At 41.6% G+C, this 11,876-nt stretch overlaps 1 long non-coding RNA gene across 1 annotated transcript; it reads left to right on the forward strand.

The window, feature by feature from the left end:
* The first annotated feature begins 8,540 nt into the window (after positions 1-8,540).
* Positions 8,541-11,560, forward strand: LOC116197477. The gene is made up of 3 exons (XR_004155051.1): positions 8,541-9,211; positions 9,290-9,367; positions 11,097-11,560. It is a non-coding gene; the product is annotated as an uncharacterized LOC116197477 (long non-coding RNA).
* The last annotated feature ends 316 nt before the right edge of the window (positions 11,561-11,876 follow it).

Genomic DNA, 11,876 nt, shown 5'->3' on the forward strand with positions numbered 1-11,876 from the left:
CACTGCACTTTAGACTTCGCGTCCGCATCTACTGCATTTTGGACTTCGTGCCCACATTCATTGCATTCCGGACTTCGTGTCCGTGTCTACTGCATTCTGGACTTCGGGTCCTCATTTACTGCTTTCCGGACTTCGTGTCCGCATTCACTGCATTTTGAACTTCGCGTCCGCATCTATTGCATTTTGGACTTCGTATCCACATTCATTGCAATCCGGACTTCGTGTCCGTGTCCACTGCATTCCGGATTTTGTGTCCTCATTTACTGCTTTTGGACTTCGTGTCCTCATTTTCTGCTTTCCGGATTTCGTGTCCGCATATACTGCTTTTCAGACTTCGTGTCCGCATTTAATGTCCTTCAAGTATGCGTCTACATTTACTAATTTTTGGTTTGTACTATTTTGCAACAGACCAGACGATCGCTAGGATCAAACGAGGTGTTTCTCATAGTCTTTGGCTGCATCCTCTATCCGAGCACGCAACCAAAGAGGGGCAAGCTGTCAGCACCCAATTTCGGTCCATCGGCTCCAGGGGGGGGCAAAATTGTCATTTTTCTATTTATCACTTTTTTTAAAAAAAAATTATTAATTAATTAATAATAATAAAAATAAAATTTAAAAAATATATATATAAATAAAAAAAAAGGAAAGAAAAGAAAAAAATCTCGGGCCGGGCCGGGCAGCGTTGACCGGCTGCCCGTGACCCGCCGGCCCTATTTTTTTTAAAAAAAAAAAAAAAAATTCGGGCAGGCCGGGCAGGGGCCGGGCAGCGCTCGCCGGCTGCCCGCGATCCCCGACCTGCCCAGAACAGGAAATCGCGGATTTCCGCGATTTCCTCCCCAAATTGGCCGAAATCTCAACCAAAAATCGCAATTAAAGGAGGGGAAATCGAATTCGGGACGGACACAACAGAACCCAGAGGAAAAAAGGAAAAATTGGCTCTCGTTTGAGAGAATTTGGAGATCGGTGCGATTCGGGACCGACGCCGGAAAATCGCGAAAACTCCCTCGATTCCGGCCGTTTCGACCTCGGTGAAGTCCAAACCAGACACCGCGTGGCCCAAGCGGCGCCCAGAGCTATCTCCCGCACCCTCTCGTGCCGTCGTCGCGGTGTCCAGAGGCGCGAATCGCCGCCCCCAGCCTCGCGCCGCCGCTGCCCCCGATCCCGGCTACTATTCGGCTAACGGGCCTTGGCCCATTTCTCTTCCTTTGCAGGCTCGGCCCATTCAGGCCCAAGGCGCTCCAGCCCGGCCCAGCTTCTCTTCCGAGCGGTTTCTCCTTCGGACCGGCCGACCGATCCGATCCGATCCGACCCGTTCGTCCGGCAGCTTTCGTATATTACAGAAACGCCCCCAAACTTTTGGGTTAGGTAAAATCTCAACTTAGCGGCATGTTTAGGGCTTTATATTAAATATCATGTTTGCTTGAATGATGATGACATGAAATAATTGCTTGTTGGTTGCATAGATTATCAAAATTATGCCGAATCCGATTATTCTAATTTTCTGATTTGATCCATTCTAGTCCTGCAACGAATTTTCATTTTTTTTTTCAATCCTGCCCAAATTCCCAAATCAATTTTAAACCAGTCCATGACATTTTCGATATTTTCATCACGTCCCTAATTTTTTCAGAATCAAATACTGCTCCAGCAAACTTTTGCATTTATTTCAATTCAGTCCCTGGAGCATTTTTTATTTTTTTTAAAATCAGCCCTAAATTTCAAAATTCATTTCAAACATACTCTGGGATATTTCATTATTTCTAGCACATCCTCCGAATTTTTTAGAATTTAAAATCGCTCCAGTAAACTTTTCAATTTGTTTCCATTTAGTCCCTGCAACATTTATTCATTTAAAAAAAAAGTCCTGAATTTCAGAAATTAATTTCAATTAAACCCTAGCCCATTTTATACTTTCCCAGACATTTCTCCAAATTTTATAGAGTTTTTTAAAAAAAATCATTCTCCAAATTTTTTTGATTTGTTTCAGTTTAGTCCTTGAAATCTTTTTCTGTTGCTTTATTAGTCCTTATTATTCTACATTATGTTGTTCGATCTTTATACAAATTTTTTTCGAGATGACTGGAAATTAGAGTTTATCGGTCGATCTATTATTGATCGTTTCGACGGCTCGAAACCCAAAAAAATAAAATAAAACATTCAGCAAATTTTAATTAAACTTAATGATTTCACCAATCGGGTAAACGGGACGTTCATTTGACTAATTAATTCACTCGACCTTAATAATTTTGCACGAATTGGTAATTAATCGGGAATACGCGTCGATAAATTGTAAATACGTGTTGATGCTTTCTTTTCAAAATTCGCAAATTTCATACTAAAATCTGAGACTCGTGATCCGATGTGACATGGACGTCTGGGAAGAACTTGCATATTTTGACTCGAGGCCTCCTAATTTTAGGTAACTCAAGTTGGGGCGTGGAAGTTCTTTTTAGATCACTTCCGGATAGATTGACCGTTTCTTCGACTCTTTTGGGGTTCTCGCATAACCCTAGAAGAATCAGGGAATCAGTCAGCGCCGATCACAGGCCGAGGTGGCCCGCATTGCGTTGTCTCTCTCTTTTCAAAAATAAAATTTCTATACAAAGGCAAAAAATCGCGTATTTACAATTCATTGTTATCTATGCATGATCTTGGGTAGTTAGATCGGGAATAACGGTTTAAGATACCAAAATTTGACTTAATCGCATACTTGGCCTAATAGAAAACATAATGGGGATAGCGGGTTAGGCACTAGGTTGTAGGGTTCTCATGTCAAAATCCACATTTTATAATAACTTATCATAATCAAAGTGTCACGATATATAACAATTTAAAATCAACCCACACATTCGAGACTTGATCACGGACACATACAGTCTGTCAGGTCCGGTCAATGATGCTGAATGCTACATGCCATTCCCGTCTTGCCTTTTGCTTGTTTTAGGGTAGGATTTGTATGCCAAGATTCCTCGGTTAATAATCAATTAATCCACGTAAATTTGGTGATAACAAAACCCCATTGATTGTTTATTTGAGCTTGCTTGTTACATCTTTTGCACTTGATTGTATTGCGGATCGAGCCCGGTCCTTTAGGACTCGATACACATTGGGTCCAACGCCCATAACCGACGATCATGGGGCCCAATGCCCTTATACACCGAGAGCGCACTTTAATTTCAATTTCAGTCTTTTCAAACTACACGGTGAGCACAAGTGGAATAATAACCGAAATGCGAACCGACCAGGATCCAATTGTTATAATTTGTATTTTATTTATTTGAGAGAACAATGTGAGGATTTATGTTGTATGTTTATTCATGTAAGAATCCTGGTCGGAGAGCAGACGGTCGGAGTGTTTCTTCGAATTTACGGTGTCAAAACGCGTAAGATGAGCGGAACTTAATTAAGCGGTAATTAAATAAAAAATGGCAAGCCTAGACAAACTAGAGTACCGATAGGGCTTGCGAGATATAGGCTCGCATGTAACAGAACCCCCGAATTCGGAACCTCGGGTTTCGCAGACCATATGCCTTAGCAATTAGGTGTACCCCGTACCCCTAGACCCGGGTAACTTGCCGGCCCTCGACCTTCGGGTCGTAAAATGGCAAGTGGCGACTCCTTCTCACGTGCGTCCGTCGCGCGTCCCCGGGAAGGTGGATACTCCCAAGCCGCGTTGCATTTAGGCGCGCGCATGCGTGCCCCGACGAGACGAAATTCGGGTGCGCACAGGCCCAATACAATCATGGCCAGTGGAGGCCCAACCAGTCCTTTAATTCAAGCCCCAGCAATTACACAGCGGCCCAGGCCCATGCCGAGCAGCCCACGGACCTCAGCAAATTGGCTCATTTTTCCGAGGCTCAGTTGCAACAACTGGTCTCAATGGTCTCACGTGATGACGGTGAGATTAATCGATTAAGTGGTGAGAATTATGTGCCCATTACTTCAAAAATTGATTGGATCATTGATTCAGGAGCTTCACAACACATGACTGGTAGTTTGGATATTCTGTTTGATGTCACTCCTATTGATGGTCCGATTATTCATGTTCCGAATGGAACGACTCAAGCTACTTTTATGGGCAAGGTGTCTTTTGGAGATACCTTAGTGCTTCATAATGTCCTTTATGTGCCGGATTTTAATTGCAATTTATTGTCCGTGGCCCAATTAGTTCGGGAACTTACTTGTAGTGTACACTACACCACTGATTTTTGCTTGATCCAGGACCGCACCTCGGGGAGTATGATTGGAGTGGGTGAACTGCACGGGGGGGTCTGGCTTCTGCGGCGAGTGTCTTCATCTATTCAGAAATTCCGGGCAATGAAAGCAGATGGTGAAGACATTTGGCACAAGCGGTTGGGTCATCCTTCTCCTCGCATTCAGTTCAAGAATAATTCAGTTTTTATGCATTCATCAGATAATAATGCATTATGTGACATTTGTTGCCGGGCAAAACAGACACGTTCAAATTTTCCAAATAGTACAAATAAAGCATTTTTTCCGTTCCAGTTGGTTCATTGTGACATATGGGGACCTTATAAGGTCTCATCCATTTCTGGTGCACGATACTTCCTATCAATTGTGGATGATTATAGCCGCGGTGTGTGGGTTTACCTTTTGCGGGACAAGTCAGAGGCACAAGGCTTCCTGATTAATTTTTGTAAGATGATTAGAAACCAATTTGATCGGACGGTGAAAACGGTGCGCAGGGACAATGGATCGGAATTTATGAGTCGAGTTATTCAAGACTATTTTTCCGACAATGGGATCATCCATCACACTTCATGTACGGACACGCCTCAACAAAATGGGCGAGTCGAACGTAAGCATCGTCATATTCTGAACGTTGCTCGGGCCTTAATGTTCCAAGCTTCACTTCCCATTGCCTTTTGGGGAGAATGTATTTCAGCGGCGGCTCATCTCATCAACCTTACACCTTCAGGCGTCCTATCAGGCAAGACACCATTTGAGCTTCTTTTTCGTAAAAAACCGGATTATCAACATATTCGTGTTTTTGGGTGTCTCTGCTATGCACATCATAATCCTCGTGTCAAGGATAAATTTGGGCCAAGATCGAGAAAGTGCATCTTCATTGGATACCCTTTTGGAAAGAAAGGTTGGCGTGTTTATGACTTGGAAAGTCATGAGACTTTCATTTCTCGGGATGTGCGTTTCAATGAGGCCGATTTTCCATTCAGCAGAGAGCAACCTACTGAGTCAATTACTACCGGCATTCGTTTCCTTGATACAGCCGGCCCAGCGTTTCAGGGGGAGAATTTTGGCCCGACTATCCCCAATTCGGTCCAAGGCGCATCAATCAGGCCCATTGAGCCCAATCCGGATGACATCCCACACGGTGAGCCCAGTCTGGATGGCGGACTGCGCGACGTTGGGCCTCGCTCGGCCCAAATCTCCTCAGCTGAGCCTAGTCGCACATCTCCTTCCGCTCAGCCCATTTCTCTTGCTTCTCCGCCCGTCACTGTTGCACCGAACCCGCCCATTTCTGCTGGACTTTTAATTGCTCCGGCCTCGGCTTCTTCTTCTACCGACCCAACCGAAGACAGTATTGCCCGTAATAAGGCCTCCCAGAATATCCGTCAGCCAAGTTGGCTCAAAGATTTTGTTTCTCACACTGCTCGATGTCTTGATTATACTTCCCCCCCTCCAATCAAATCACCCACTCCATCGTACTCTCCAGGTACGTCTCACCCTCTAGAGCATTTTCTTACATATTCTGACATTGATGCCACACAATTATCCTTTATTGCTGCTATTGATTCTGACACGGAGCCCAGAACTTACTCACAAGCAGCCAAGGATCCACGATGGTGTCTCGCTATGGCTGATGAAATTCGTGCTCTTGAGAATAACGGTACTTGGGTTCTCCAGACACTTCCTCCGGGAAAGAAACCCATTGGCTGCAAATGGGTTTTCAAAATTAAACGACGGGCAGATGGTACTATCGAACGTTACAAAGCTCGACTCGTGGCCAAGGGTTTCACGCAAATCGAGGGCGTCGATTTCCACGAGACCTTCGCTCCAGTGGCAAAACTGGTAACCGTACGTTGCCTATTGACTATTGCTATTGCTAAGCAGTGGGAGATGCATCAGCTTGATGTTAACAATGCTTTTCTTCATGGCGACTTGGATGAGGAAGTTTACATGTCACTACCTCCTGGTTTTCGCTCAGCTCACACTAATCAGGTTTGCCGACTGCGGAAGTCCCTATATGGTCTCCGTCAGGCTTCTCGCAATCGGTATTCCAAGTTCGCTGCAGCCCTCATTCAGTACGGTTTTCAACAGTCCGAGGCCGATCATTCTCTTTTCACTTACTCTCATGCTGGTATTTTTCTAGCCGTCCTGGTTTATGTGGATAATATGATCCTCGTGACTAACAACTCTGTCTCCTGTGCTCGCTTTAAGGATTACCTTCATCAGTGCTTCCATATTAAGGATCTAGGTCCTTTGTCCTATTTTTTGGGAATAGAGATTGTCCGCAGCAGTTCCGGTCTCTTCCTCAATCAGCGGAAGTATGCTCTGGACATTTTAACTGAGGCTGGCATGTTGGGATATCGACCTGCATATTTTCCCATGGAGCAACAACACCGGTTATCTCAAGACAGTGGTGATCAAATTTCTGATCCAGGACAGTATCATCGTCTCATTGGTCGCCTTTTGTATCTCACCATCACCAGGCCCGAGCTTTGTTATCCTGTTCATATTCTATTCCAGTTCTTGCAAGATCCTCGTCAAGGACACTGGGACGCTGCCATGCGAGTGCTACGTTATCTCAAACAATCTCCAGGACAATGAATTTTTCTTCGGCCGACATCTTTGTCTTTAACAGCTTACTGTGATGCGGATTGGGCTAGTTGTCCCATGACTCGAAGGTCTTTGACTGGATATTTCATCACTTTGGGAGGTAGCCCCATCTCTTGGAAGACCAAAAAGCAAACGACGGTTTCCAAATCTTCTGCCGAGGTCGAATATCGAGCTATGGCAGCTACTGTCAGTGAACTACTATGGCTTCGTTGTCTACTCAGTTCTCTTGGCATTTATCATGCAGGCCCGATGCGTCTATTCTGTGACAATCAGGCGGCTATTCACATTGCCTCCAACCCCGTTTTTCACGAGCGCACAAAACATATTGAGATAGATTGCCACTTCATTCGGCAACATCTGCGCTCTGGAGCTATCGAAACATCCCATGTGTCTACGCGTTTTCAATTGGCAGATATCTTCACTAAGGCACTAGGACGTGATCAATTTCGTTTTCTCCTCAGCAAGTTGGGAATTCGTAATCGTCATTCTCCAACTTGAGGGGAGTATTATGAGAAGATTTTATTCCTCTTATAAATATGTATATATATCTTTACATACTTTACTAGGATTGCCTTAGATTTAGCCGTAGATTACTCTTTCCTTTATTTCATCAACCTTGAGTGTATACATACCGTATCTTCTGAATAACAAAGTAAGCTTTTCTGGCCAAACGTCCTCTTGGTCAATATTATTTTCCCTTTCAATTCAGTCTCTTGACACACTTTCAGCATTAAAAGGTTTTACACCTCAGAACCATTAATTTTCCTTTTATTTAATTCGGTCGTATTGTTCAACACGCTATATTGCAAGCATTCTAATTGATATATACCATATTATGATGAAGGTCTTCGGAGATTGAAAGTTATGATCGTAGTCTATCGTGCACCTTCCAAAATTTGACTACGCATAAGGTGATGTGTGTCCATGGTATTAGCCGAAGGGTCATTAATGTTCTCAGTTCGTCTGGGTTCCTTTTATAAAGATGTACACGAATAAATAAAAAGCGTCGATTCAACTACATATCTTTAATATGTATCATAAACTTGCCGATACGTATACGGTCAAGTTTGGAGAACCAACCCAACAGATATTATCTTTTTTTGGAGCTCATCAACAATCTGTATCTATAGCTATATCTATATCCGTCTCTATATATATAGCAAAACTAGCTACATTTATAATTAAATGATGAAGTGTGGAGCTCATCTTTTGATTCTCCACATTTCAATTTCAAAACTACCCCTATAATTTGTTGTTTATTCCAAAATTGCCCTTACACCATGTAATATGGCATGCAATGCTCTTCTTACGGTTTCTCTTCTCTTGTAGAGAGTACAATAAACACTCGCTAATTAATCGAAATCAATTTTTTTTTACAAAAAAACAAAAATTTAAATCGAAAAAATTAACAACAAATGTAACTTAATACACTTAAAAGATAGGGTTAATGATCCAAAAAAACATGAACTTTGTCATATTTTTCAATTTTGACGCGAATTTTTTTGGGAAAAAAAAGGCACAAAGTTTAATTTCCTTGTCATGTTAAGTATTTATGCCATTCTCCATCCATTTTGCTGACGTGGCAAAAAACGGTGTTTACGTGGCGAATAGTGTCACTCCGAGTCAGCAAAAATAAAATTACAAATTACAAATTTTTTTTTTTTAAAAATAGAAATGCTTTGGTTTGAGAAAGAGTGAGGGCCCCTAACCAGCCACCGCAAGCCACTGTTCCCCTCCCCTCTCCCTTTCCCCGATTAGGGTGATCGGTGACCCCAATCTGGGGAGGTGGAGGGGGTGGTCTGAATCGAGGGTCCACCCGTCGAAATTGAGAGAATCTTCGAATTGAGGATTGTCCCCATTCCAGCGGATGGGGCCTCGATTCCGGCCACAAACCCCATTGTCTACTTGAGTGCTGTTGGCTACTCAGCCCACTGCGATTCTGCCTCTTTGATGATGCGGCCTAAGGATTTAATGCAAGCCAACATCCGCACTTATTATCCCTTCTGTTCGGTCTCTATCATGCTTCAAATCGGTGGGGATGGACTGCTCCTCCTTAAGATAAGTGCCTGCATTGCTGATCGGCCCACCTCAAGTTCTGCCTACGCACCGCTCCATTTTCTCCAACTGTAATCAACGTACGCTTCTTTCACGTGTCGTTACGCATCGTGGACTGCGGATTTTAAACCGCTTGCACTATAGATGTTTTCTTCCTTTATGATGTGGGCCATCTGAAGCATTGATCAGTCAGGTCCTTTTCTCCCTTGGTGCCATGCCTCCCGAGTGCTTAATAAAATGTCTACCCCACTCTTCCATAATAACATATTTACTTGATATATTTGGATTGGGCCATCAATCTGAATTGTAAGGACGTTCTGTTTCCTCGCATTCCGAGGTGAGGCGCAATAAAGTAGACTGACGAGATTGCGTGGATGAGGAAAGTTCTTATTTGGATTCTTATTGGAAGTTTCAGACTCTGGTGCCAAGATGATTGATTTCTTGCACGTTTTTAGCGAAACGAGAAGATTGGCACGCGGAGAAGAATAACAGTGTACGCTTCCGAATACTTTGAGAACTTAACTTATATGGCATTATAAACTCCGTTTTAGATCGTCGTGGCATATCATGCTGTGGTTTTTGTGCGAAGTTCTCAGTCATTATTTTAGGTCTCATCATTTTATAGGTTTTCTCATTTCAAGCTTTTACTGTGTTAATTGGTTATAGACTTATTGAAGGCATATACGAGTGTTGCATGGACTATATATAAGAGAACTGGCAATGTTGACTTTACTCTACTCCCTCATGACGCATTTAGTTTCTAAATTCAACCACCATGATGAGCATAAAAAGGACAATCTTATCATTTAAATCTTCTAAGAGCTCCGGCATGTCAGATTGGGACATGTATATCCCGCTACTACTCTCTTCATTTTCAGTCTTAACTATACAACGAGTGATCACCCTTGTTGCAATGTTAACTCAGTTATGTCAATGTTTATATTGATTTCTCAGCTATTAAATATGATTTTCCATTTGATCCGATATGAAGTAAACTGTGGTCCTTGACATAACATAACTATACTTTTCGAAATTGCCACCCTTGCTTGGTAGGTATTCGATATTTGCAACTCTTATTATTTATATAGTTTAGATTAAAATTACAGATTAACATTTATTTCTCAATATTTTTTCCATTTTTTCCTCAAAGATTTCCTAACTGTAGACAATTAAAAACGAATCTCTAACCACAATCTCTTTTAATTATTATAACATAAAGATTTATTATCGGAAGTTCAGCTGAATTTTTTATCCATAATTCTTTTTCAATTGCAGAGAGAAAAATTCCAACACTAAAATATATTCTTTAACATCCAAAATTACAGATGGAATTTCTCTATGTAATTCCATCCATAACTTTTGAAAGAATTATGGACGGAATCTTAATCTATAACTTTTTACAGAATAACAGACTTAGCTTCCATCTGTAATTTGGCCCAAATTTTGATGGATCCCGACTATCTGTAAATTCCCACCATAATTAGCAATTTTCTTGCAGTGTCCATTGCATACTGAATATTTTAGATCGTAGCTTCGCTTTTTCTGTGATCACAAATTTGCAGATTATAATATATTTAGTGGTTAGTGTTCTTGGATACAACCGTGCTTTATTGAATAAGATCCTTACAGTTATCATGTGGAAATAGTTCACTTATTGTGAAATTAGGGCTACCAACTTAATTATGTGTTCATCGACCAAAAAGAATAACTTAATTATGAGTTTGAATCTCTTTAGGCATCATGATTTAGTAGATGTATACCTTCTGAGCATTTCAAGTGCTTGGGTTGTCAATTAGAAGGAGACCGTGGAGTTGGAAATAGCTGCTTCATCTCTGTGATGTTGCAAGACCCTTTATGAGCCATAAAAGTGAAAAATGGGAAGGAGAAATCTTTTCCCAGTATGGTGATAACTAGACAGGGCTTCACTGCTTTTCCTCAATTCCTTCTCTTGACAGGCAAAGTTGTGTGTTCATTGATGGGAGGTGAGAGTTTCTGAGTTAGGTTATGAAGCTCTGCAGGTTTAGGGGTAAGATTCAGATAATGTTTTATAATGGAACCTCGGGCAATAATTCACTTTAGCTAGGAGCTCACTTGGCACATGTTAATTCGGGTTCTAGCCATATTTCTAAAGCATCGGTCCTATGGTTGGCCGCTAGCAATGTGTTGCAAAAATTGAGTTGTTTAACCGGAAATAACAATCGTAATTTTTCTGTCCTGTTTAGTTACTAATTGACGAGGAAGAGTGTTCGAGAAAAACTGTCTTCAGAGACCGATATGAGACTGGTTTGAAGGACTGTAAGTATTCTTCACAGTGGAAGGAAGAGAAACCAGGGGCAGTTTTCACCTAAGGGGAAAAGGCAAGCAATGATCTTTCAGAATATTAAGACTAAGGAGAGAGCTCTGATCCAACAAGTGGAGGAATTGGTGTTTCTTCACCTAATTTCATTTCAGCGCTATCCTTATAAGAAAATAATATAATGTCAAAAGATTAGGGCAGAATATAATATAATTTTCCTATAATGTCAAAAGATTAGGGGAGTGACAGCTTCCTCAATCCATCGTGCAATCCAAGCTAGTAAGGTATTATATTTATTTATTTTAGTTATCACTGTTCAGTGTTCACTATCTTATTTAGTTAATTTAAAGGTGAATTCTACATATGCCCCTCGAAAGGGCGGGCGTTACTTCACCATGCTTGTCGGACCATGTTATGTTGAAATTTTTTTTCCCCGGTATTTATATATAAGGGTCATTTTATCATCCAATCACGAAAATCAAATTTGAACAGAGGATTGGACATTGGAGAAATAAATGCCCCCCTTAAGAATCATCTTTATCTCTTATTTTCCCTCCAACTAAATAAATCAGAAAGTGAAAAAACTCTAGATCTTGTACGGTTTTACTGTTATTGTTGTTGTTGTTATTATGATTATTTTTTTTGGCTGAATTATAGATCTTTTAGAGTTGAAGACAGATCCGATCATCCCTACACTACGTCTTCC

Source organism: Punica granatum, chromosome 2, assembly GCF_007655135.1.
Source record: "Punica granatum isolate Tunisia-2019 chromosome 2, ASM765513v2, whole genome shotgun sequence".
Classification (NCBI taxonomy): domain Eukaryota; kingdom Viridiplantae; phylum Streptophyta; class Magnoliopsida; order Myrtales; family Lythraceae; genus Punica; species Punica granatum.